Source organism: Suricata suricatta, chromosome 15 (assembly GCF_006229205.1).
Source record: "Suricata suricatta isolate VVHF042 chromosome 15, meerkat_22Aug2017_6uvM2_HiC, whole genome shotgun sequence".
Lineage (NCBI taxonomy): Eukaryota > Metazoa > Chordata > Mammalia > Carnivora > Herpestidae > Suricata > Suricata suricatta.
The window spans coordinates 71,937,200-71,961,172 of NC_043714.1; the positions used below are offsets into that span (position 1 = coordinate 71,937,200).

General features: G+C 45.2%; 1 protein-coding gene and 1 long non-coding RNA gene across 3 annotated transcripts in view; one reads left to right on the forward strand and one right to left on the reverse strand.

Annotated features, from left to right (window-relative positions):
• The window catches only part of LOC115279171, a 5,220-nt gene extending 2,670 nt beyond the window's left edge, over positions 1–2,550 (reverse strand). The window contains exons 1-2 of one of the 2 annotated variants that reach the window (XR_003903260.1): positions 2,526–2,550; positions 1,882–1,977 (exon numbers count right to left, since the gene is read on the reverse strand). This is a non-coding gene — a long non-coding RNA (uncharacterized LOC115279171). Of the gene's footprint in view, positions 1–1,881; positions 1,978–2,299; positions 2,390–2,525 lie in introns of those variants that run through there. The other variant, XR_003903261.1, reaches the window with a different exon arrangement.
• The window catches only part of KHDRBS3 (KH RNA binding domain containing, signal transduction associated 3), a 117,606-nt gene that overhangs the window by 26,717 nt on the left and 66,916 nt on the right, over positions 1–23,973 (forward strand). The gene's annotated exons all lie outside the window — the stretch shown is intronic.

Genomic DNA, 23,973 nt, shown 5'->3' on the forward strand with positions numbered 1-23,973 from the left:
AGGTTTGTTATAAGGGTTCATGTTTTTTAACCATAGACATGTGTGATATAGATGGACAGGTGTTCTCACATTTCATAGTTGTAGAATGCTTAGCATGGTTGCAGCCCCTCCCAGCGAATCAGGAGAGACCACCTGTGTCTCAGGAAGATTGGGATTCTCCCTTGGGGGAAGGAAGCCAACCAATTACATCGGCACACGGAGGGGTACCTTATCATCTAAGGCCGGTCAGTGACGGGTGGCTTTGATGATCTCTCCAGCTCTGAAAAAGAACATGACTATCTGGTGTCCCTTATTTTTGACTTGTTGTCTATAATGTGGATTTGTGGCTCTTTGCTGTAGGAAGTGGACAACTCTTTGTTAAGTGCAGTGTTCTGATTCCAGAAATGTTACACCTTCCCAGCGCCCCCCTCCTAGCTTCCCTGCCTGCGTAAATGTCTGATGGTGGGGAGCCCATCTTTGAACCTTGGGACCTCACATGAATTGCTTCTCTGCTCTGCTTTGAGATTCTACTTCCTCCAATTTAAAAGGGAGACAGTAGATAAAATGGAAGAATGGGAAGACTTTAGTGTGTGAGCTGCTGTCACACAAGGCCAAAGTGCTGTCACTGTCACCATTGTTGTTTTCATGGTTATGGAAACACAGGTGTGGGATTCAGCCTTTTTTATAATTAGGTTTGAAAAGTTAAATAATCTGGAAGTGAGTAACTAATGCAGGGGCATGTGTAATCAGGGGTTAGAGGGAAGCCAAGGAGCCACTGAGGGCATATTATTTAGAGAAGCCAGTGGCCCTGGGAGTAGAAATTCTAAATTTCAGTATCTGCGGTACTGATAGAGTAATGGGTAAACGTTCTCAGTGTTTTGTTTGTTTTTGTATCGGAACTTTTAAAACTACTTCTTTGTGTGTTACCTTTAGGTTTACACACCAATCATTAAAATAGGCGATGACAGTAATAGCATTGGAAACGTGGGATTAAGCATTTGATTTTACTTAATGTATCTACTATTTCTGTAATGTATGTTGTGTGCCACTTGGCCGGCATACTTATTTTGAATGATATTTTAGAACAAAATAAATAATTTTTAACATTTTATCTTTATCAGTTCCCAAAGAGAACTGAAGTATACAGTGGCACCACTTTCAAAGCTCAGGAATGTTGGCCAGGGGCTGGGTGTGGGGTGTGTCCCAGTAGGGGGGCTGGTGGCCGGGCGGGGCTGTGGGCATTGATGGCTACGGAATCTCCCTTCCGCTAGGTTGTGGACCCCATCTTACAGTGGGACTGTCAAAACTTACATCTTTGGGTTATTGCAGAGATGACATAAGATAATGACGGCCAGGTCGAAGGCACCGGAAGTGCTCAGTCCTTGTTGGGTGGTGAGACCACACTTAGTTCTGATGCCCAGGAAAGGGCTTGGGCCCAGAGAAGACGGTGGGGGCCACCAGCCCTGAGCAGCAGGTCAGGTTGTGAGAGTAGGTGGAATCCAGAAGCAAACCATATAGGCCCATGTGAGAAAGCCAGTGTCTGACAGAAAAATCAGAATGGGCCCATATTTTTAATAAAACAGTAATACATATAATGGGAGTAATTACTGAGAAGACTAAGCATAATGTGATGATAATTTGCACGGGCCACCATGTCTTGTGTTGCTTAAAGCTTTATTCAAATTAAGAAATCATTGTTCAAAATAAGATTTTTTACTGGGAGCCTAGTTGGTGCTTGAACAGGAGGTGATCACGTTGACCAGTAAGGAAAAGTCCTTAAATACCACGTCTTAGGACCTTGTGTGCGTTCGCGATGGAGTCAGGGTTCGTAAATGTCAGTGTATGACAATACTTTGTAATAAAAAAGGAAGATGGTTTGGAAATGCCCATTTATTCACTCACCCTGTATTTCTCGCCTTCTGTATCGTGGCCTCGTCCTTGGCACCAACCAAGGGCACCATCATGAGCAGTGTGGCCAGGACCCTCTTCTGGCAGAACCTGAGTTTTAGCAGAAGGATGGGCACAGAATGGATGTCCAGAGAAGGGTCAGGTCTCTGAGGTCCAAACTAGGGCATTTCAGTGTGTGTGTGTGTGGGGGGGGCGGTCAAAGGAACTGCCCCCCCTGCCCCAGTCGATGGATCTCGATGGATCTACCATACAGAGCTTCACAGGATCGCGGAGACGCGCCTGTGTCCAGACTGGAGTGTGAGAAAGGGCTCTTTGGATGTTGTGAAGCCTGAGCAGAGGCTTTCAGGCTGAGAATTAGCTAGACTAAGGAGCAAGGTGGGGTGGAGATGAAGAAGGCCTTGCCAGCTCTCACCTTCCCTGCCTTGGGATTGCCTGGGAGCAGGGACCCAGAGAAAGGATAAACAACCTAAAAAACCAGACTTCTCTGGAGGGGTTTCCCAGCCTCCTCTGACCCTTAGGGCTCCCTCTCCTGCTCCTGAGACCAGAAGAAGGCTGTTGATCACCCATGCAGAGTTCTGGATTTGCGGCTGCCTTGAAGTCCCGGAGGGGAGAGGTTGGAGGTTGAAGGTTGAGCTCACCCCCATGGCTGGCCTCCTTCCTTCCCCAGTCCTGCTGCTGCCCCCCCCCCCCCCCCCCCCCCCCCCCCCCCCCCCCCCCCCCCCCCCCCCCCCCCCCCCCCCCCCCCCCCCCCCCGCCCCGAGCCGCCTCTGTGCTCCTTCCCAGGGCTGGCTGCAGTCCTGGGGGATCCTGCATTCCTAGCGGAATGTGCGGAATTCTGCTTTAACTGAAGTCAGAATCAGAACCTTTTTTAAAATGTCAAATTTTGAACTTTTCCAAATTTTTTAAAAGAAGCCCTATAATTTATTTTGTAGATACATCGTAGTTAATTGTTTTCATTTTACAGAATTGCTTTCCAGTGTAGTTAGTGATTTTCAATTTACAGAAATGGTTTCTAGTTTTTCCGAATAGAAATAATGCTACAGTAAACTTCTTTGTGCATTAAAAACATTGGACCCAGTTCAGATTATTCCTTTAAAATATTCCCTTTGTTTTTGCTGTTATTTAAGCATAATATCAGATAATATTATATATGCTGTGTGCCAAACGCCTGTGCAGTGCATCAGCTCATGTCATTCTTAAAATAATTCAGTGGAATAAATACTCCCCTTTGTTGTTGAAGAGTTTTAACATTTTTTAATGTTTGTTTATTTTAGAGAGAGAGAGAGGAGAGAGAGGGAGACAGAGTATGAGTCAGGGAGAGGCAGAGAGAGAGAAAGAGACCTAGAATCTGAAGCAGGCTCTAGGTGCTGAACTGTCAGCACAGAGCCCGTCCTGGGGCTCAAACTCATGAACCACGAGATTATGACCTGAGCCATAGTTGGCTGCTTAACCACATGAGCCACCCAGGCGTCCCTAACGAGTTTTGATTAGGAGGGTCTTCAACCATGTAGCTAAGAAGTTATCTCAGAACTGAAGAATGGATTGTAATTTTTCCAGATATTTCCGAAAATTTGTTTAATTTTTTTCTTTTAAAAATAAACATTTAATATAAATATTCTCCTGAGCAGAAACTGATCACAATAGTGAATAGATTTAATACAAAAGTATCTTCTTATTGAATAAGTCATTATCACAACTAGAAATGAAGTTTATTCTGGCCTCTGAGTTTTATGTCTATCATTAGTTTAAAATATGAAGAAAAAAAGAAAGTTAAAAAAATGTCTTGAACATATGAAGGCTATGTAAGTAAACTACTTGAATTTTATAAAATACTTAACAGCAGTCGCCAAGCTGTGTGTAGGATATATTCTAAATTTGGCCTGTCAGCCAAGTCTGTTTTTTAAGACTTGCAAGCTAAGAACAATTGAAAAAATATATATCCTAACATGTAAAAGTTTTATGAAATTCAAATTTCAGTGACCATAAATAAAGTTTTATTAGAATAGAGCCACACTCACTTGTTTACCTAGAGCCTGTAATTTCCCCGTAGCTTTTGTGCTGCGGCGGAATTGAAGAGCAGTAATGGACTTATGGGTTGCAAAACCTAAAATATTTACGACCTGACCATTCACATCAAGTTTTCTAATCCTGTTCTAAATCAGATTGTTATTGGGAATTTGACACATTTTTCAATGAATAAATCATATTATAAAAGTGTGAGTCGCCATGGGCTTTGGATTCAACATGCCAGTTGTGTTTTGACAGCCTGTGACTCGTCAGCTTTGTGAAATGGAGGTTGTGAGCTTTCAGTGTGATCACAAAACCGGCATGTGTGAGTCCCAGTAAGTGTTCTATATATATAAGTATATTAATATATGTTAATTTTCTCCCCCACTTTCCCTTGGCTTCCAAGCTGACCTGTGGATTTCTAGTTAAGCCAGACGTGTGAGTGAACTAATGTCACTAGCATGGACTTTCCTTCCTCCCCTCGCTCTCTGGACTAGAACCCCTTCCTTTGAACTTCGCCCTAGGAGTGAGTGCCTTCTCCCCAGTTCTTGGTAAACCTCAAAACCCACCACCCTTCTCCCTGGCAGGGACCAGCCCCTTACGTTGTTTCCAACATCATTCTCTAGAGTTATTATTCTCGAGAGAGAATTCTTTGGGTTTTAGAAAATTCTCTCTCAAAAAAAAAGAAAGGAAGGAAGGTAGAAAGGAAGGAAGGAAGGAAGAAGAAAATAGGATGAACAAAATTCTGGAATTCATACATTCTGTTAGGAAAGTTCTTTGTTTTAATACTATAACCACTTGTTTTTAAAAATTATTTTAGTATTCTTTTTTTAAGTAGGCTCTATGCCCAGTGTGGAGCCCAGCACAAGGCTTAACCTCACAACCCTGAGAATAAGGCCATAAGTTGAAATCAAGAGTTGGACACTAATTGACTGAGCCACCCAGGTGCCCCAACTGTTAGCTAAGTTTTATTTTCATGCAGGTTAATATTTAGTCTCGGTAAAGATACACAATGTGTGTGTGTGTGTGTGTGTGTGTGTGTGTGTGTGTTTCATTTTTAGCTTTGGTATAAGAATATTGATTTGGTTATAAAGCTAAGGACCGGAGAGCCCCAAGTGATACGGGGCAGTGGTCCTATTGGGTGGAGACCCAGGGGAGAGCCGACGTAATTTCATCAGTAGATTAATGCAATAGATCTCCAAAGTGTGGTCTGTGAATCTCTGGAGGGGGTCTGCCAGATCAAAATAACTTTTTTGAGTAACATGATGTGTCTTGCCTTTTTCACTGTGTTAACATTTTTACTGGTAACAAAAGGCAGTGCGGGGAAAATTCCTGGTCCTTTAGCACAGATCAGGACAGTGGCACCAAACTGCACTTGATAGTAATTTTATTCTTCACTAGCAGGTTTTGGCAGGAAAAGAAAAAAAAAAAGCCAGTTTCACTTAAGAATGCTCTTCTTGGAGCAGCAGAGGATTGTTAATGCTGTTGAGTGTCACCCTTTGGATACATTTGTTTTTAATATTCTTTGTGACAGAAAGGGACGCCTGCGAACAGCAGTAAATAGTTGTCTCAAGAGAAGACCATGTGCAGTTGTTTGAGTTGTTGGCTCAACTAGCCACTTCTTTCATAAAAACCCATTTTTCCTCAAAAGAAAGATTGACATTGACAGGTAAGTTAAGGTTATTCACTTGTGGCTGTTTTTCAGAAATGAAGGAAGTGAGCCTTTGCTTCAGATTAAGTAGCTCACAGTATTTGTTATCAGTGATAAAATTTGAGTTTTCAAGTGAAAATTAGATTTTTGGGAATTTTCAGCACATGCTTAACTGATTCCTAATACTTAAAGGTTCTGATGAGAGTAGTGATATAAACAAATGTGTTTTTTAAAATATCGTAGGGGCGCCTGGGTGGCCCAGTCAGTTAAGCGTCTGGATTCGGCTCAGGTCATGATCTCATGGTTCGTGGGTTCGAGCCCCGCGTTGGGCTCTGTGCTGACAGCTAGCTCAGATACGGGAGCCTGCTTCAGATTCTGTGTGTCTCTCTCTGTATGACCCTCCCCTGCTCATGCTGTCTCTCTCTGTCTCTCAAAAATAAAATAAAAAACATAAATATTTAAATGCTGTAAATGAAATGTGTTTGTGTTTGGATGACCTGGGCAAAAAGCCAGTATTTTACAGATCATGTATGATGTTACAAAGTTACATATGAGTAAAAATTCACTCCAAGTTCAAGATAGACTAATGGGTTATAACTTAACAGAGTATGAAAAGTTCATTGATAAGTTTCAGATTTCTTATTGCCACTCATCATTAAGAATATAGTGCTTGTTGAGTTCTGGTGGACAGAGGATATTCACAATTGTTTGGAAAGTCCCCTTCTTTTCCCAAATGTGTGCCTGTGCGGATTTTTTTCATATACTTTCACAGCCACACCTTGGAATAGTTGAAACACAGAAGAAACAAGAGAATTTGGCAGTCTTTTTATTTTTTATTTTTATTTTTTTTTTAATGTTTTATTTATTTTTGAGACAGAGAGAGACAGAGCACTGGGTTCTGTGCTGACAGCTCAGAGCCTGGAGCCTGTTTCAGATTCTGTGTCTCCCTCTCTCTGCCCCTCCCCTGCTCATGCTCTGAACACCATCAGTGCAGAGCCAGCTTGGAATTCTCTCTCTCCCCCTCTCTCTGCCCTTCCCCTACTTACATGCTCTGTCTGTCTCTCTTAAAATAAATAAACTAAAAATAAATAAATAAAGGGATCCTAAGATTAAAAAGATGGGAAACTCATGCATTAGTGAGACATCTAGGACAGTGCTCAGTAGGAACTATGGAAAGTCTTGTTCCATGGATAAATTCAGTTTCTGGGCCAGTGGCTATTAACACATTGCTAGATGTTGTGCTTGCCCACTGAGTAATTGCTTACTCTATAAACTACTGTCGTACTATAATAAAGTAGGGTGTTTTTAAATTAACTCTTTTGTACATTTAAGAATATTATAACAGGAAAAGTCACACTAATTCTATAAAGATAGCTTTTAGGATCACCTGTATACTCTCCTACCCACAGTCACCCTTCTGTGGTTATTTGGCAAACCTATAGATTGGTAACCTGATAAATCAGTCTCAGAGCTGGAAGTACCAAGTGGAATGCCGATAACCGTTCTCTGGAAATCAGGGGTGCTCTGCGGCCTTAATATGACCTAGCAGATGCAGAAACATTTTGAGTGGTGGTGTCTTTGAACAAATACATAGGATTATTGGCACAAGACATGTGGGTTGTATTACTTTGCCCTATCTTATATTTTTTTTTATCTGAATTTTGTGTATGTTAAATAAAAACAACATTCGTCTTTCATCTACTTTCTGACAGTAATTAAAAATACTTGTATATTTTTTGGAGCACCTGGGCAGCTCAGGCGGTTGAGTGTCCAACTCTTAAGGATCTCATGGTTTGGCTTTGTGGGTTGGAGCCATGTTGGGCTCAGCACTGAAAGTTCAGAGCCTGCTTGGGATTCTCTCTCTCCCTCTCTGCTTTCCCCTGCTTCGCACAGGCACACACTCTCTTTCTCTCTCAAAATAAATAAATAAACTTAAAAAATTCTTGTATCTTTGTTGAACTAATTCACAGAGAGAAAGCTCTATTCATGGAGAAGCAGTTAAGATGGATCAAAGAAAATGGGAAACAGAAATGGAATCTATAGGCCTATGTTCTATATCCAGTTGTTTCTTTGTGTATGGCAAAGCTGGAGATTAATTGGTTTGCTTCTGTATATCTCATTGTCCAAGCATGCTTTATTTAAATGACTGTCCTTTCTCTACTGAATTGCCTTTGAATCTTTGTCAAAAAACATGCATATACATTTTTAAGGTTAGCTTATCAACTCTACAAAAATTACTGGGCTTTTATTAAGAAGTTGAACATAATATATATCTTCATTTATTCAGATCCTTTAAAATTTCTACCAACCGTGTTTTGTAGCTTTTAATATATTGGTTTTACATATGTTTTGTTGAAAATCTCTTTCATATTTTTTGATGGTGTTGAAATGTTATTTCAGGTGAGTGTGTGGATGGGGTCTGGGTGGGGGGCTGTTACCTAGACTTAATGGTGGATTGTCATATAGTGCCACATATCCAGCAGTTTAGCTCAACTCACATAGCACTTCTAGTGGCTTTGTTGTAGATTCCTTGGGACTTTCTAGACCATTTTGTCTGTGAATAAAGGTGGTTTTACTTTTCCCTTTGCAATTATTTTTATTCTTTTTTGTGTCTTATTGCTCTGGCTAGTATCCCCTCCTTCCCCTCCCCGAGGTCCCAAATTAGTGAGTAGATGTGGTGAGTAGATGTTGGAATCACTCAGCCTTGCACTATCAGTTGTGATGTTATCTATAAGTTTTAAACAGATGTTATTTATCAAATTAAGGAAGTTTTACTCCTGTTTTGCTGAGGGTTTTTATCTTACTGGAGTTTTAATATTTTAAATTATATTTTCTAGATCTATTCAGATACTTTAATAGCTTTTCTTTTTTCTTTTTTTAGTTTAATATAGTGAATAACTTTGAATTATTTTCAAGTATTAAGCCTTTATCTTGGGATGAACCACATTTGGTGATCATGTACTCTCCTATTTAGATATTGCTAAATTCAATTTGTTAATATTCTGTTAAGGACTTTTGCATTCTTGTTCATGAGGGATAATATTGATACATAGTTTTCTTCTGAAACCTTTGTCTGATTTTTGTATTAGGCTAATGAAATGAGTTTGGAAGTATTCACTCTTCCTCTCTATTTTGTAAGAGTTTGTGTAGAGTTGGTATTATTTCTGCCTTCGAGTTTAGTAGAATTTACCAGTGAAACTATTAAGGCCTCGGGTTTTCTTTGGGAGAAGTTTTTAAGGTCTTTACAGAATTAATAGTTGAATATTTTAAACTATTTAAAGAATTAAGTTTCTTTAATAGTGGCTTATTCATGTTATTTTTTTCTTCTTGAGTGATCCCTTGGTAGTTTGTATCTTAAGGAAATTGTCCATTTCACTGAAAGTATCAATTTTATTGAGGTAAAACTGTTGATAATATTTTCTAAACTTTTAATGAACGTAATATCTCTGTTGATGTCACTTTTATTCCTGATATTAGTAATTATGTCCTCACTCTTTTTTTCTTCATCAGCTGGACTAAATAAAGGCTTATCATTTTTTCTTGAGCTTTGTAAAGAATTAGCTTTTGGTTTTATTGATTTCGTTTGTAATTTCATTGATACCTACCGCCTATTATTTCTTTCCTCTGCTTGCTAAGGCTTAGTTTGCTCTTCGTCTTCTGCTTTGTTCAAATGGAGGCTTAGATCATGGAATTGAGACTTTTTTCTTTCAAACAAAAGCACTAATCGCCTTGTTTCAGTGCAGGGTCCTGAACAGGCCCATTTCCTTCCCTTCTTTGGTGCCACATGATTTCGCCTACTGTCACTATACTGTGTGTTTCAGGCAGGTTGTTTGCTTGTTCTGTTTTGCTTCTAAGCGGATTTGAAAATCATCCCGAGCGGGTCCAGGAGAGTGTCTTCTGCTCGCCTTCCATCCTCACAAGGGGGCCGTGACTGCGCTTTGAACCGTCGGACTGCGGGTGGAGGAGGGCCCTGTGCGAGTCCCTGACCTGCCGCTATGACAGAGGCCTTAGGTCTTCATGAGAGAAGGATCTGGGAGGCAGCAGTGCGGTCGTGTTTCCTGCCTCCCGGTGGCATCTGGTCACTGCGTGTCCCACCCAGAAGCTGTCCGTGAGGTCCCCTGCTCTGCCCTGGTCCTGAGCCCCCGGGGAGGCCTGTGGGGATCGTTGGTGAGGGGCTGCGCTTGCCCAGGCACTGTAAGCGAGCCAGGCCAGCTCACACTCAGCCTCTAAGACTTTGGTAAAATTTCAGGTGTTTGCTTCATTCAGACATTTATTTATGGCTGCCGCGTACGGACTTTGCCAAGGCCAACGCACTTCATTGGCTCCATCTCTCTTTGGCGGGGCTTGCCACCCTTGAGGGTTCAGTTCACCTGGTTTTGTACCTGAGCTTCCTGGGGGCTCAGACGTTGCTCTGCAGACTAGCCATCCTTTGTCCGTGCTCGGGGGCAGGACTGCTGTCCCGAGGCTGTGGACACCCACGGGTAAGCTCAGCCTGCCGGGCTGTGACGTGTGAGCGGCGGATCACCTTTTGGACCCAGCACACAACCGAATTCCAGCTGGTGGAAGTACAGCGTGAGTTCGGCCTGGACTAGTGCGTGATGGCAGTCAGAAAGGCGATCACACCTCCTTCCTGAATTTGTCCCACAAACAGAGTAACATCACCATCGCATTTGGGGTCCTTTGTTGTTTCATGTCTCCCTGTTCAGGGGCTGTAATGTGTTCTCATCATTATACGTCTGCATGTTCTACCAGGTCTGAGTGCCTTCGGGCCAGAGGCTGATGGGTCTGGGTGTGTCCCCAGCAGACGCATAGGCACAGTCGGTGGCACCAGGGCTGGCTAGCTGGCTGGCTGGATCACTGGGTGCCTGAGTGTTGGGCCAACAGTGGTGGGTGAACAGCCTGTTTTTGCCTCAGGCAGGTGATCCGAGAATTCGGGAACTGAATCATTGAACTATATAGAAGGACTTGCATTTTAACCTAGATGTTTTATGAAGCACAATTTAAGCATTCCTTTCTAAACATGAGTATGAGCTTCTTTCCAGGGAAGTCAGCAGAGGCCCTGCAGATGAGTAAGGGCCAGGTTGGGGCGGAGCTGAGGGCATGTGGGCCTTAGACCTGGATGGATGTGAGCATGATGCCGAAATAGGGAAACTGCGGGGAACAGAAAGGCCATGCACACAGAGAGGAAGCTTATGCAGAAGACACATCAGTGAGTTGAAGAGGCTCTTCAGAAGCATCTTGTGTTTTTAAACAAGTAGCAGGGTTAGAAGAAACCACACGATCTGCCAGGGTGAACCTGGGGGGTGGGTGCTAGTTACTGAGGCAGGTGGCTCCCGGGCGGCATTCCTCGACCTGAAGTCCGCACAGCCGGTGCACTCATGCCATCTCCTGCTGTGTGATGAACCGCCCAGACCTCGAGTGGCGCAAAATCGGGCAGTGTGCGTGCACATGGTTCCATGGGCAGCGGGACGCAGCTGTCCCTGGGAGCCTCTCCTGTGGTGGCCGTGAAATGGCGACCAGGGTTGCGGTTGCCCGAAGGTCTGACTGGCCCTGCCATCCAGCAGGTGCCGCTCAGTGCCGGTCGCCGGGAGCTGGGGTGGCGGGTGACCTCCAGCCTCACCGGGGCCTGGTCACCACCTGGGCTTCTCAGTGCGCAGGGGCGGGGCTCCCAGGGGGACTGTCCCGAGGGTGAGCCGTCCTGGAGGCTCAGTGGGACCCGGCATACCTCTTAGGACCTGGCCCCGGAGGTCCCACAGTGCCGCCTCTGCTGCCTACTTTTGGTTAAGCCCCTAAAGTGAGTCCAGGTAGAAGAAATTAGACCCCATCTCCCTCTCCCTGGGGGAGTAGCACTGAATGGGCCACCGTCTGTGTGATTTGACTAGTGATGGGCACAGGCGGCATTTCGTTATTTCACGGGGCTTACTGGTCCTTGCAGCGGTGCGTCGGCCTCCAGCCCTGCAGGGCTTTTGCTCCCCGGCGGGGCTCTGAGTGCCCTGTGGGGGCGGCAGGAGATGACCTGTGCCCCTCACCACTGGACGTGCCCATTGCCCCTGTGTCCTGACAGCAGGCTTAGAGGGGTCTTGCTGAAAAGGAGGGGTCATCTCATGATCGGAGCACCCTCCCCTGCACACAACCCCTTCTTTATGCTTCATTTTCATGGCTCTTTGGAAGGCTTTCCAAGTTTGTAAGTGTTTCCTTTCTGCACGAACTCAACCTTATTACCTTCAACCTCAGCATCTCTTGTGGCCTGAGACTGATGGGGAGCTGCGGACCCGAAAGCCCTTTCCTTGGGCTGGGCCAGTGCGCGAAAGGTGGCGATTTATAAGGGCATCCGGCCAGGTCTGTGCAAGTGAAGAAATTGATAACATGTTTTAAAGTCAACGTGCCTAAAAGCAGCAGTCATTAATTAACTTCTGCTGCGTGTCAAGCGCTGTGCTTAGGAGGGTTTCTTTATGCACCGAACTTCCCTTTTTTTCAGTAACCCATGAAAAGTACGTAGTGTTTCCCCCGTTTTTACAAGTGAGGAAAGTATCACCAAGTGAATAAGGAACTTATCTGAGATCATAAGGCCAGAAATTAGCCGTTCTTTTTGTATTATTCCACCCGACTTCTCAGAAATATGTTATTATTCTGTTAATCATTGGATCACGATCAGAGGGTTTATACGTGAGGCTCAAACAGGAGGCAGGCCAGGCAGTCACAGCGGCACCTAGCTTCCTTTTCTTGATGCGGTCCTGTGGTTTGTGGTCTGCTTCTTTTTTTAATTTTTAATTTTTTATTTTTGAGAGACAGAGAGAGACAGCGTGAGCAGGGGAGAGTCAGAGAGAGAGGGAGACGCAGAATGGGAAGTAGGCTCCAGGCTCCGAGCTGTCAGCACAGAGCCCGATGCGGGGCTTGAACCCACAGACCATGAGATCATGACCTGAGCCGAAGTCAGAGACTTAACCAGCTGAGCCATCCAAGTGCCTCACTTAAAACAATTTTTTAAATGTGTATTTATTTTGAGAGAGAGAGAGACAGGGAGGGAGAGAGAGAGAGAGAGAGAGAGCGAGCAAGACAGTATGAACGGGGAAGGGACAGAGGGAGAGGGAGACCCAGAATCTGAAGCAGGCTCCAGGCTCTGTGCTAGCTGTCAGCATGGAGCCCGATGCGGGGCTCGAACCCACAAACTGTGAGATCATGACCTGAGCTGAAGCCGGCCGCTCAACCGACGGAGCCCCCCAGGCGCCCCTGTGGTCCGATTCTTTGCTGGTGTTTCGCTGGAGGAGATTGCATGGCTCTGTATGAAGGAGATGAGTGGGCTTCAGGGTGTTCACAAACTCAGAGATGAAAACATCCCGGTGACGGCCTCTCCGCGTTGCGTTGCTTGGAGGGACTGGAGCCTCAGTTCATAAAACACCTTCTTTGGGGATTTGGGGCTGGTGAGTAGCAGCGCTTCGGTCATCATTAAGGGCTGTCTGTGCAGCGGCGGCGTCCTGGGTGCCTCACCTGCTGCGGGACCGCTCCCCACCCGGCAGGCCACCTTCATCCTGTGCCGGCCCCAGCTGAGCGCGTCACTCTCGCGTTGAAAATCTCCCAGCAAGTCTTAGCTCCCATGCACCTTCTTTGACCCGGAAGTGGACTGGACTGAGCCCTTCTGGGACCGTCTTTCTTAGCCTGTGCACCCGCCTGTCAGGACACCCAGCACCCTTTGCTGTAATGATCTCCCTAATGTCTGTCTTCTCTGCTCTTTAAGATTTTGGTCACAGAAATAACTTTGTCTTATATTTGAAAGAGCCCCACAGCCAGTGTGTCCCCTGGCCTGTGAAAGGCATTCAGTAAATAGGCGATTGAATTATTTTGAAATAAAGACTGGTTTTCTTTTTCTTTCTGATATAATAAGTAGACCTGTGTTAATCATTTATTCATGTGGTCATCTGAACTGTATTGAGCACTTACTGTGAGTGGTAGAGGACACAGCAGAGAGGAAGATGTTAGTCCCCCCGAGGCTCACAGTCTGGAGTGGGGAGGGGAGGGGACGTGCGGTGGTGCCGTTGGTGGTGACCAATGTCCGCGCAGCAGGCTCCCATGCACCTGTCTTCCTCTGTCCTGATCAGCACTGGGTGTTTTCCATTGAAGGAATCCCCATTACTGTAAATTTGGGTTAGATCTGGTTCAGAATGGTTCTGTTCATTGTGCCTACCCTTAGAGCTGACTTGCTTTTCACGGTGCTCTTCACCCACGACCACAGGCCAGATCGGTGCCCTTCGGGCAAGCAGGCACCTGACTGTGCAGGCAAGAGGCGAGCAGGGTAGCAGGGGTGAGATCCCTTAGAAGTACATAAATTAGGGGCGCCTGTGTGGCTCAGTCGCTTGAGTGGCTGACTTTTGGTTTGGGCTCAGGTCATGATCTCACATGATCTGCACCGTTTCATGCACTTGAGCCCCGTGGCAGGCTCTGTGTGGACACCATGGAGCCCACTTGGATTTGTTCTCTCCCTCTCTTTCTGCCCCTCCCCTGCTCACGCTGTGTCTCTCTCTCAGAAATAAACTTAAAAAAAAAATAACATAGGTAATTAATATAATAGGTAATATAAGGTAAGTAGTACATAATGCAAGTACCTACTGACTTTCAGGAATTATTTGTTTCTGGTTTAGTTGCTTATGGCAGTCCGTACTGCGTAGTAGGCATCATTGTCTACATTTTGCCAATAAAGAGAGAGAATGTCAAAGATTAAGCAATTGGGCCACAGTCTACAGCTTCTAAGTGTTGGAGATGTCATTTAAATTCACTTCTGCCTATTTTTAAATGAGTCTTTCTACAAATCCACCTTGATGCTATTAAAACTCCTAATGCACTTGGCTGTATATGTGTGTGTGTCCCATTATACAAAATGAAAATTTCAACTCTTATCTGTAACTTTGTCCTTCATTATAATTTCCTCTTTTGAAGATATACAGTCTTAGCCACAGAACATAACCAGCAGGTCATGTTTCTGTTACGGGCACAGTATCTATACATCTTAGTTTCGACTTTCATCATAGTTTTTAAAGCTACTAAATTTCATTCTAGAAGCACATCAGACTGTCTTAAGCTCATTTATCTTACATTTTCTTCCCAAGTTTTTAGCCTTGCCTGGAGGAGGAGATTTACACTGGATTTTTATTTGATCAAAGACACTGTCTGTATTGGTGGCAATTAAACACATTTTTAAGCAATTTCCTTTTATCTGGTCTCCTTCCTTGCTTGCTCTTGTCCCACTTAACTTCCACAAAGTTAAAGTGAAATAGAAAATGTTTTTTACATTTAAAGTTTACCTTTGTTGTGGGATGGAGTCAAAACTGTTATTTAATGGCTGCACTTACCTTCAGGACTTTGTCACAGAAAATCATGTTGTCGTATGTATGCAGCTGATACTGCATCTCTTACTTGAAGAGTTTATCACTGATCTCAGATAATCACTGCAGCTGCTAAAGTGGGTCACACTTAGCCCTAAACACAAGAACAAGAGGATTTCAAGAAGAGATCAAAATTTGGTCGGAAGTAGTATAGTGAGTGGGCAGTGGAGGCCATGCGACTCGTTGTGAGGATCCTGTAGACGTGTGTGTGTGTGTGTTTTAATAAAATGACTATCCAAAGAAGTGCTATTATTGGAGACTTTTCTATGTGGAGGAGACCATGCTTCACTTGGTGTCACTAACAGTTCTCTGCTTCCAAAGAAACTGACCCTGACCAACCACCAGAAGTTGAGTGTCAGAGCTCCTGGGGCCAGTGGAAGGGGGTAGGAGTGGGTTCTGAAGCCGGCAGGACCCGAGGCTGCTCCGATGAGGCATTGTCTGGGACGGAAGCGGATGGCACCCTGCCCTGGTCTCAGAGGCCATCGGTAGTGTTGGCTGTACTCGGGTGGGGGGAGGTAGAAATCTCATCAAATATTTCCTGGAGGAAACGGAAAATAAAACTCAGAAAATCTGTGGTTTGCTAAAGGTCACTTAACTGCTTGATGGCAAAAAGCAACACGGAACTCAGATTTTACTGTTGAAGACTTTTGTGTATTCCTTTATTGGTTCAGTGCTTACTACGTGCAAGGCACTGTCCTGAGTGGTACAAGTTAGCCACGATTAAGACAGATCTAAACAATCAGTAAATGCTACAAAGTAGCGTGGCCTGAGTGCTTTGGGAAAACAAGGGGAGGCTTTATTGCCTCCTTTAAGTTTTGCAACATTTTGTTACAAACCTTGTAACATTGTACTCACAATACATACCTTGCACTGAGAACAGGGTCACTATCCTGACACTGCACAGTGATGTAGCCGCCGTTGGTGGAGCCCACGGTGGCCTGACTTCAGCGTTCATGTGAACTTGTCCGTCCCAACCAGCTGCTGTCCAGCCACCAGGTGTTCATTAGGGAGAACCCGTAGCCTGTCGTAGGCACTTAGTATATTGTTGTTGAATAAAAAGAATAAAGGTTTGAACTTCACAACACCTGTTTCTGTTTCTGCTGAGCAAAAACCTTTTCGCTTCCTTTTTCGGTTTTAGATGTGTTCTGAATCTGTGCTGTGGTAACCTCTAGCCATGTAAAGCTGGTCCTTTTTAACTAAAATGAAATAAAGCTAAAAATTCAGTCAAACTAGCCACATTTCGGGTGCTCAGTAGGCCCATGTGGCCTGTCCCTGGTGACTGGACCCACACAGATAGATGTGTCCAGAAAAGCCCTCTTGGCTGGCGTGGGGCTGTGTGGTTTTGATCGCCTGTGAGATAGTCCCTTGTGCACCCATGCTGTGGGTGTGACATGCTTCCGGGACAGGAATGACGCGGTAGATGGCGTCATGTGGGAACACACGTGTCTGTAACACCACACCGCGCTCTCCAGTTTGCGTTTCCTTGTTCAGTAATCCTAGAGGCGCAGTGCCCCGTCAGTGCCGTGCACCTGCTGCTCTCGGCAACTCCTTCAGCCGCAGGCCGCCTTCCCTGCTCCGTGGGGCAGGCAGACCTGCGTGTCCTGAGCTCTGGTCTTGGGGAGCATGGAAGGCCCCCCTGGGGTGCCCTCATTTTACTGCGCCTGCAAAGGCTCCCTGTGACGACATGACATGTGGTCTGTGGCTGCCTGTCGCTGCTCCATGTGGCATCTGGGACAGGAACTGCCTGGGCCCCTCTGCCCTCCCGGTGACGTTCATGTGGCTCTTGCACGTTGCGCCTTGTCATCTTCTGTCGTCTCATTTAATGTCCACCTCAACTCAGTGAGAAGATAGGCGATCCCCGTTTTGCAGGTAAGGAAACAGAGCATCAAGGAGAGTAAGTGACTCATCCCGGTAGACCCTTAGCAGCAGGTGAGTGATGACGGACGTGTTGGAGCGTCTTCCGCCTCCCGGGCCAGCTGTCCCGGTGGTACCCGCCCGGGCCCTTCCTGGTGCTCACCTTGCTGACTGCACGCCATCGGGGGAAACTAGGACTCTGGGCTCACTCGGAAATCGTTATCCTGAATTCTGATTATATTGATATTTAAACTTTCCACTGAAGTCCTATCAGCCTTGTCTTCCATACCTCTGCTCACATTGGCATGCAGAAATACGGAGCGTACGGGAGGTTCGAGTCTGTGATGCCCGGTGTCGAGGCGTGACTTGATGTAGATCATCGGTCCTCGCGGCTCCAACACCCCTAATTGGGAGTCGAGGGGCCCAGGAGCCTCTCACTGGCCTTTTCATTTTCCCTCTTTCTTTTTCCCAGTGTCGTCCTGTATGTAAGTGATGGTCTGTGATTTGACCCTGTGTTTTTATTAGTTTTTTATCATTTCAAGTCTCACTAAATGAGGCTCTTCTTTCCATATCACCATTAATTTATACTCCCTCATTGGGAGTGTCAAAAAACTAGACACTGTGCTTGTCCGAAGGCTGTAGGGTTAACACGCTGTTCCGGGGGGTGTCATGAGCAAAAGCAGGTGACAAATAGCTCAGTGAAGCATTCACTTAGGGCTATTTTTGAATTTTCCTGTAAGCAACGTAATTTTATATTCATTTTATGCTCATGCTTTGGCTTCATTTGCTCCCCAACTTGAGATCATGGAATTTAAAGGGCCTGGCTAGTTACAGCATTTGTATGTAACGCTTGTGACGCGGCTTCTTGGTCAGAGGCGTGATTAACAATATGATTTGTCCATCTACTGCCTCCTGGTATTGACAACACAGTTTGTAAACTTAATTAGTTCTCGGAATGGCAAATGTTTGGAAGATGATAAACACTTTCCCTCTGAATAATGTGCAGAATGGTTCTGTATTCATAGAAATTTACTCTGTGTTGCTCGCATCAGTATGCTGATCGGTATGTTTCTCAAGGTAAACATCACCTGCGGTTGCATATTCCCAGATTGTATTGTGCTCCTCTGCTTGGCCCAGGGGAAATCAGACGTCTAGCTCCGATCAGTCAGCCTCCAGGATACTCGTTACGGCTCCTTTGTATGAGAACATCTCTGCCGAGGCCATTATGTAGATGCTGTGATCGTTGTGGCGTAGGCTGGGGGTGCAGTGGGGGGCCAGCAAGCACACCACAGCCGGGCTCCGTACCTCTGCTCCCTGCTGGCCAGGGCCTCTTTGAGGCCAGATTGTGCTCCCGGTGGGAGAAGGAGCTGCTGGACAAGCCCAGGAGAGCTGTCTGGCCCTCTCTTCAAGGCCTTACTCCCCTTCGTAAATCACTGGTCTAACAGTTAATTCTCCGAGTTTCCAAGCAGTATTTAACTAGAGGAATCAAATCAGAGGCTCAGTGCCATTGGGTTAGTGACCCCCACGAGCCACCCCAGGTGTTGGGGATGGCTCACACAGCCCTGGGTTCTCCCCGGGTTTATACCAGAAGTGAGAGTTCAGTGAGGCTAAGGGGCTTGCCAGAGATTCTCTAGTGGTCAGGCTCAGGCCATGTCTCTGCCCTGTTTGGGCTCCCTGGGAACCCTTGAGGGTCCCCCTGCAGGCCTAGCACGGGATCTGGCGCTTGGCACCTAGACTCCCAGCCTGCTGATTCCCAGGTGCTTTCCACTGGACTTCCAGGAGTTTACCAGGATGGCCGATCAGTGGGGAAGACAGAAATTGCACCAGTTATTTTCATGGAGAGGATTTACCATAGAGAATTGGCTGGGCAGATGCCAGGTGGGTGCCTGGAAAAGCAAGCGTGGATACACACGGGACACAGGTGGGGTCACACGGGCACTGCCAGGGGCCCGCTCCGTCGGGGCCCTGGGAGCAAAGGAGGAGACTTGGAGGAGGGCACTCTGGGGTGGGGCTCTGAGCAGAGGGTGCTGGTGGGCTGAGGAGGCGCTGAGGTGAGGGTGGTTCGGGAAGGTTGGGGGCAGGTGGTCAGTGTCACTGCTAGAATTTGGAAACTGCGTGTGGCGTGCTGCCAGGACCTGGGAGCTAAAGAGAAAGAGTCAGGCCCCGTCAGTCTCTCTCCTCTGGCAGCTCCCGGTGCACCCGCAGAGACCACAGCTTAGGACGTGGCACAGACAGTTAAAGTGAGCAATAGATGGGTGCTATTCGCTCTGGCTGATTCACATCTTGCGGATTCGTAGAAGTTCATTGAGTCTAACTGTGCCGGCCCTGAGGAACACCGTCCTTCTCTGTCATTCACTCAGGAAGTATGTTTTGGATGCATATTGTATTTATGGGGCATAACTAGGGACCTGGAGTATGATGATGGATAACAGAGCGTTTCATGTGTGTAAGAGCTAGTCAGGGAGACTGAGGATAAGGATGTGTGTAAATCCCAGGGTGGAAAAGAACCTCTGAGTTCATCTTGCCTTCAGGTGACTGAGTCCTGTCTGTGGACATTCCTGTCAGGTGGGCCCAGTATGTGCAGGGCAGGGCTCTGTGGGCGAACTTGAGATCTCCATAAGAGCGCTAACTTCTGGCTTGGAAGCACGCTGTTACTAGAATCTTCATCTCTCTAATTGGACTCGTAGCTCCTTTCTCTTTGGTTTCTACCTTTTAGTCATAATGGTACCACTGGCCTTTTTACTGACCAAATCTAATCCCTCTTAAAGGACACACAGAAATGTTTGTGTATATATTTTATTCTCTCCGGGATCATTTCTCCGTTAGGATAAGCGTATTCAGTTATCTCAGCTGGTTTTCCTAGACAGAGCTTTTCAACTTTTTCCCATTATCTCCTCCTGTACAGAGTCTTTTTAGACTTCTCCCCTAACTGCCCCTCCTCCCTCTCCTACGAAATAGCGATAACCTGAGTCACACTGCATGTCTGTTCGTCTGCTGTGGCCCATAGTTGCCGTACAGACTGGTGGATTCTCGAAACTGGTCGAAAAGAACACTTCTCTGGACTCCTGGCAGTGCCGTTGGGCTTCACGTTCTCCTCTGAGTTGTTACTTGTTTGTCGAATAGAACAACAAATTACCCCACCTCCTGTGTTGAGAAGAGGATAGAAGACAGTCAGACGTCAACTTAAATGCTTGTCGCTGGACTTTGAGTCCAAGTAAAGCCCTGGATGTATCCCGGGGCTCTGCCTAATTTGCCCGGACAGGCCTCGCGGGACAGTTCTGTGAAGTACCAAGTACCCCATCAGCCTTAACGTAATCAGCCAGGCGACAGGAGACCTGACAAGTGGAACCCACTAGCCTGCGTAATTGCTTAACTAAATTCCTCATGGCTGAAGGTCCAAATGAAAACGGATGAATGCTATTGACTGGCCTTAGCGTAGTTGTTGTTGTTGTTGTTGCTGTAAGATCCCCAGATGACTCTAATGTACATTTTGGTGTAGAAAGTGAGGATCTGTACTCAGCTTGACAAACGCTTGTAAGAAAACTCCCAGTGGGAATGCCCACTGTGACCAGACGGCCTCTGACTCCTAGGGGAAGCTGTGTACACAGTGTAGGAGGGTCACTCTCCCCAGCTCTGAGTTGGCGAGGAGCGTTATCTTCATGTTCAGCAACTGTGTATCTGTGTTGGCATGTTCCCGTCCTCAGGAGCCATGGCTGTTAAAGTGTTTACAAATTGCTTTTATTTTTTTTTATCCATGTCTCTGCTTCCTGGGATGATTAAATCGGAAGGACAAAATTTTGCTTAGAAGAACATTGAGTTATGAAGGAAATACGGTATATTTAGGCATCTTGTATGTTTTATATTAATATTAAGCTGTGAGTTTTGTTTTGATGTTTGTGTTTGTTTATTGTAGCCATGTTCATGATTATAGCAAATCCCTTGTAGTTTTGTTGAAATGCCTTTTACATCAGAACAGATGTTTCTTTGTGGTCTAGTTGCAACCTTTGATCATGCTCTTTATTTTTCGTGTTCTTTTTATAAAAATGACCCTGTATCAGCATATGAAAAATATGATTTAAAGCCTTAAGGATTATTTTCCCCCACTGCTCTGACCTTCTGCACAAACAGGGACTGATTATGATTACGAAATGACCTAAAAATGCATCTATAGCCATCGCATGATGATATCCTACTTTGAATTTATTTCATAGAGTCTGTTGTAGCCCTAAAGTCTGTATTTTGTATATCTAACCAATAGAAAATACTCATTGGTCACCTTATTAGATATGAAAGTAATAGGAAAATGCTTGCATTATATGGTTGTTATAGGATATCATTAGTACAGGCATATTTCTATCTCCAAGCGTGGTAATGCCAGCAGGATAAATGAGAAAGACACTGAATCTTCACACAAAGGAAATGGGTTTTATAATGAGTACAGTTGGAACAGAACTAATCTCTTTCTTGGATCATTACTTCACCTAATCATAAAACCTTTTTTTAATTCAAATCCTTGCAGGGTTCTAATTGGTGACCTCTGGGGCCTGATAATTATTGAAGATAGCTGGTCTTTTGCAGTATACCTAATGATGTTTGCAATTAAAAGTGAGAAATATGGTGTAACCCTCAGGCAGGTCTAATGCAAAAGTAGATGTTCCTTTTCTCAACCTTTAGGAGTTATTCCCATCTCTCTTTTCAGTAGTTACCAACGTAAGTCATTGTTAATGTGAATCAGCATCATGCAGTGTTTTCTTCATTTAGTCCGTGGGTTTATGTATCTTGGTTTCACGGGCGTGTTGGGCAGTGTGGAGAATGGTAGGGAGGCACTTGGATGGCCACGGGGTTGGTGTGGTTGGGAAGGCGGGGGCCTCTTTCACCCACCACCTTCCAGGTCCATCTGGCTGCCTGGCTTGTTTGGATGACTTACGAGGAAGCTGGACCATTCTTTGCAGCCAGAGCCAATAAACACTTACTTCCGAACTCTCTTTACTGCCAGACGAAAACGGGCCAGTCGGAGAGACATTTGCCAGTATTCCCCATCAGCACTGGTGAGACCCTGGGCGAAGCAGAGCCCCCGTCATTTGGTGTATCCACCCCCTGCGTGCCAGCTCACTGGAAATGAGTGCGCACTGTGGTGCATTTATTACATTTTTAACTTCCCTTGTTGCTTCTGTTACATTTCTCCATAAATAGTGGGTATTCAATAAATGCAGGCGGCCGACTGTTCCTATAAAATTCTGTTGAGTTCTTGGAGGTGGAGGTGGAGGTATTGTGTTCACCTTTGGGCTTAGAAGGTTTTGTTCGGCTTTGAAGCCAGAGTGGTGCGGTAACTTGGAGAAGAAAAATAACTTGGAGAGCCCATAACCCTGCAGTCCTGTGTCAGCCCTGCCTTCTACACCTGCCGCATCACTCTGAGAAGTCGTGTGGACTGAATGCGTGCACAGCCTCCAATGTAGTGTCTAAGATAAGTCCATCAGCTTGTTAGACACGTGCGTCTCTGCTCCAGTTTACAGCTTTTGGTCTTTACTGTTGTTTTTTTTTTTTCTTTTTAAATGTTTTATTTATTTTTGAGACAGAGAGAGACAGAGCATGAGTGGGGGAGGGGCAGAGAGGGAGGGAGACATAGAATCAGAAGCAGGTTCCAGTCTCTGAGCTGTCAGCACAGAGCCCGATCCAGGGCTCAAACCCACAAATATGAGATCATGACCTGAGCCAAGGTCTGATTCTTAACCGACTGAGCTACCCACGCACCGTTGGTCTTTACTGTTTTAAAATCGTGGAGCAAAAAAATGTTTTGCTGTTAGAAGTTTCTTTTGAATTGTTAGACTTTAGTACCAAAATCCAGTTATCCTACTTATTTCTGAGGTCTTTGAGTCTTTCCCCTCGAGGCAGGCATTGAATGATCATGTCTTATCTCTCTGTATTGGTCATTTTTTCTGCCAGGATGCCCTTTGCTTGGTAAATGACTGCATGTACTTAAGGGCAAATTCAGGTGCCAGTCCACTGGAAACATTTTTTTTCCTTAAAAAGAATTTGACAAAATTTTTATAATAACTCTGAGTAGTGCTCAGAATTTTTTAGTTATCTGGATTTGATTCTTGAGAATCGTAGCTTTCACAGGGGCACCTGGGTGGCTCTGTCGATTAAGCTCCGACGTCAGCTCAGGTCATGATTTCGCAGTTTATAAGTTTGAGCCCTGCGTCGGGCTCTGTGCTGACAGCTCAAGAGCCTGCAGCCTCTTTCAGGTTCTGTGTCTCCTCCCGCCCTCTCTGCCCCTCCCATGCTCACGCTGTCTCTCTCTCTCTGTCTCCCAATAATCAATAAAAATGTTTAAAAAATTAAAATAGAATCATAGCTTGCACAAAATCTGTAAAGAGATCCATGTTAATAAATCATGACAAATTAAACACGGTATTGAGTGATACTAGCCTGTTTGTTCTGTGTGTTACAGGTTTTAAAGCACTGTGATAAACACTATTTCTTTTGGTACTTCCAGTAGCTTGGTGAGTTTCTGCAAAAATGAAATAATCCACAGCATTTTTTGTCGCTCAGAGTCGAGATCCCTGTGTTACAGTAGTACCAGAAAGCTGTAGGATTAGAGAAGCGCCGTTTGGGTCATGGATCTGGGCTGACTCTGGGGCCTCAGCTGGGTCCCTGGATGCCACTCCCTTTCTGTACAATGAAGATGAGGGTTACTGTGCTACAGTGTGACAAGGATTAAATACCTGGAGGACAGTAAATACAGTCCCGCTGCTGATATTATTGCTACATTTTTTTGTTGGTTATCCAGGATGGGTGGAATTAATTCCTTCTTTCCTCTCTCTTTATCAACCCTTCCTCCTTCCTGGAGGAGTTTGACTTTCCTTTCTTTGTGTGTATGTTTTAATCCTATGTGTTGTACGTATATTTAAGGATATTTGTGCATAAATATTTGCTGTGTCTTTATAAAAATAGTTTACTTGATTCCCGCCTCCTGGAAGTATATGTGTATGTATTTATGCTGGGTCCATTCTTCCGTATTAGACAGTGATATGCATCCCTACTCTGCTCTGTCGTTTATTTCTGTTTATGGAGGGTTATTTGCAAGATCGTGAGTGTGTGAATCAGTCTAGTCTGGGCAGGTTTTAGTTATTCAACTCTGGTTTGAATCTAATAGGTATTCAGTTAGTTTTGGATTGCTTAAATAAAATCATTCCT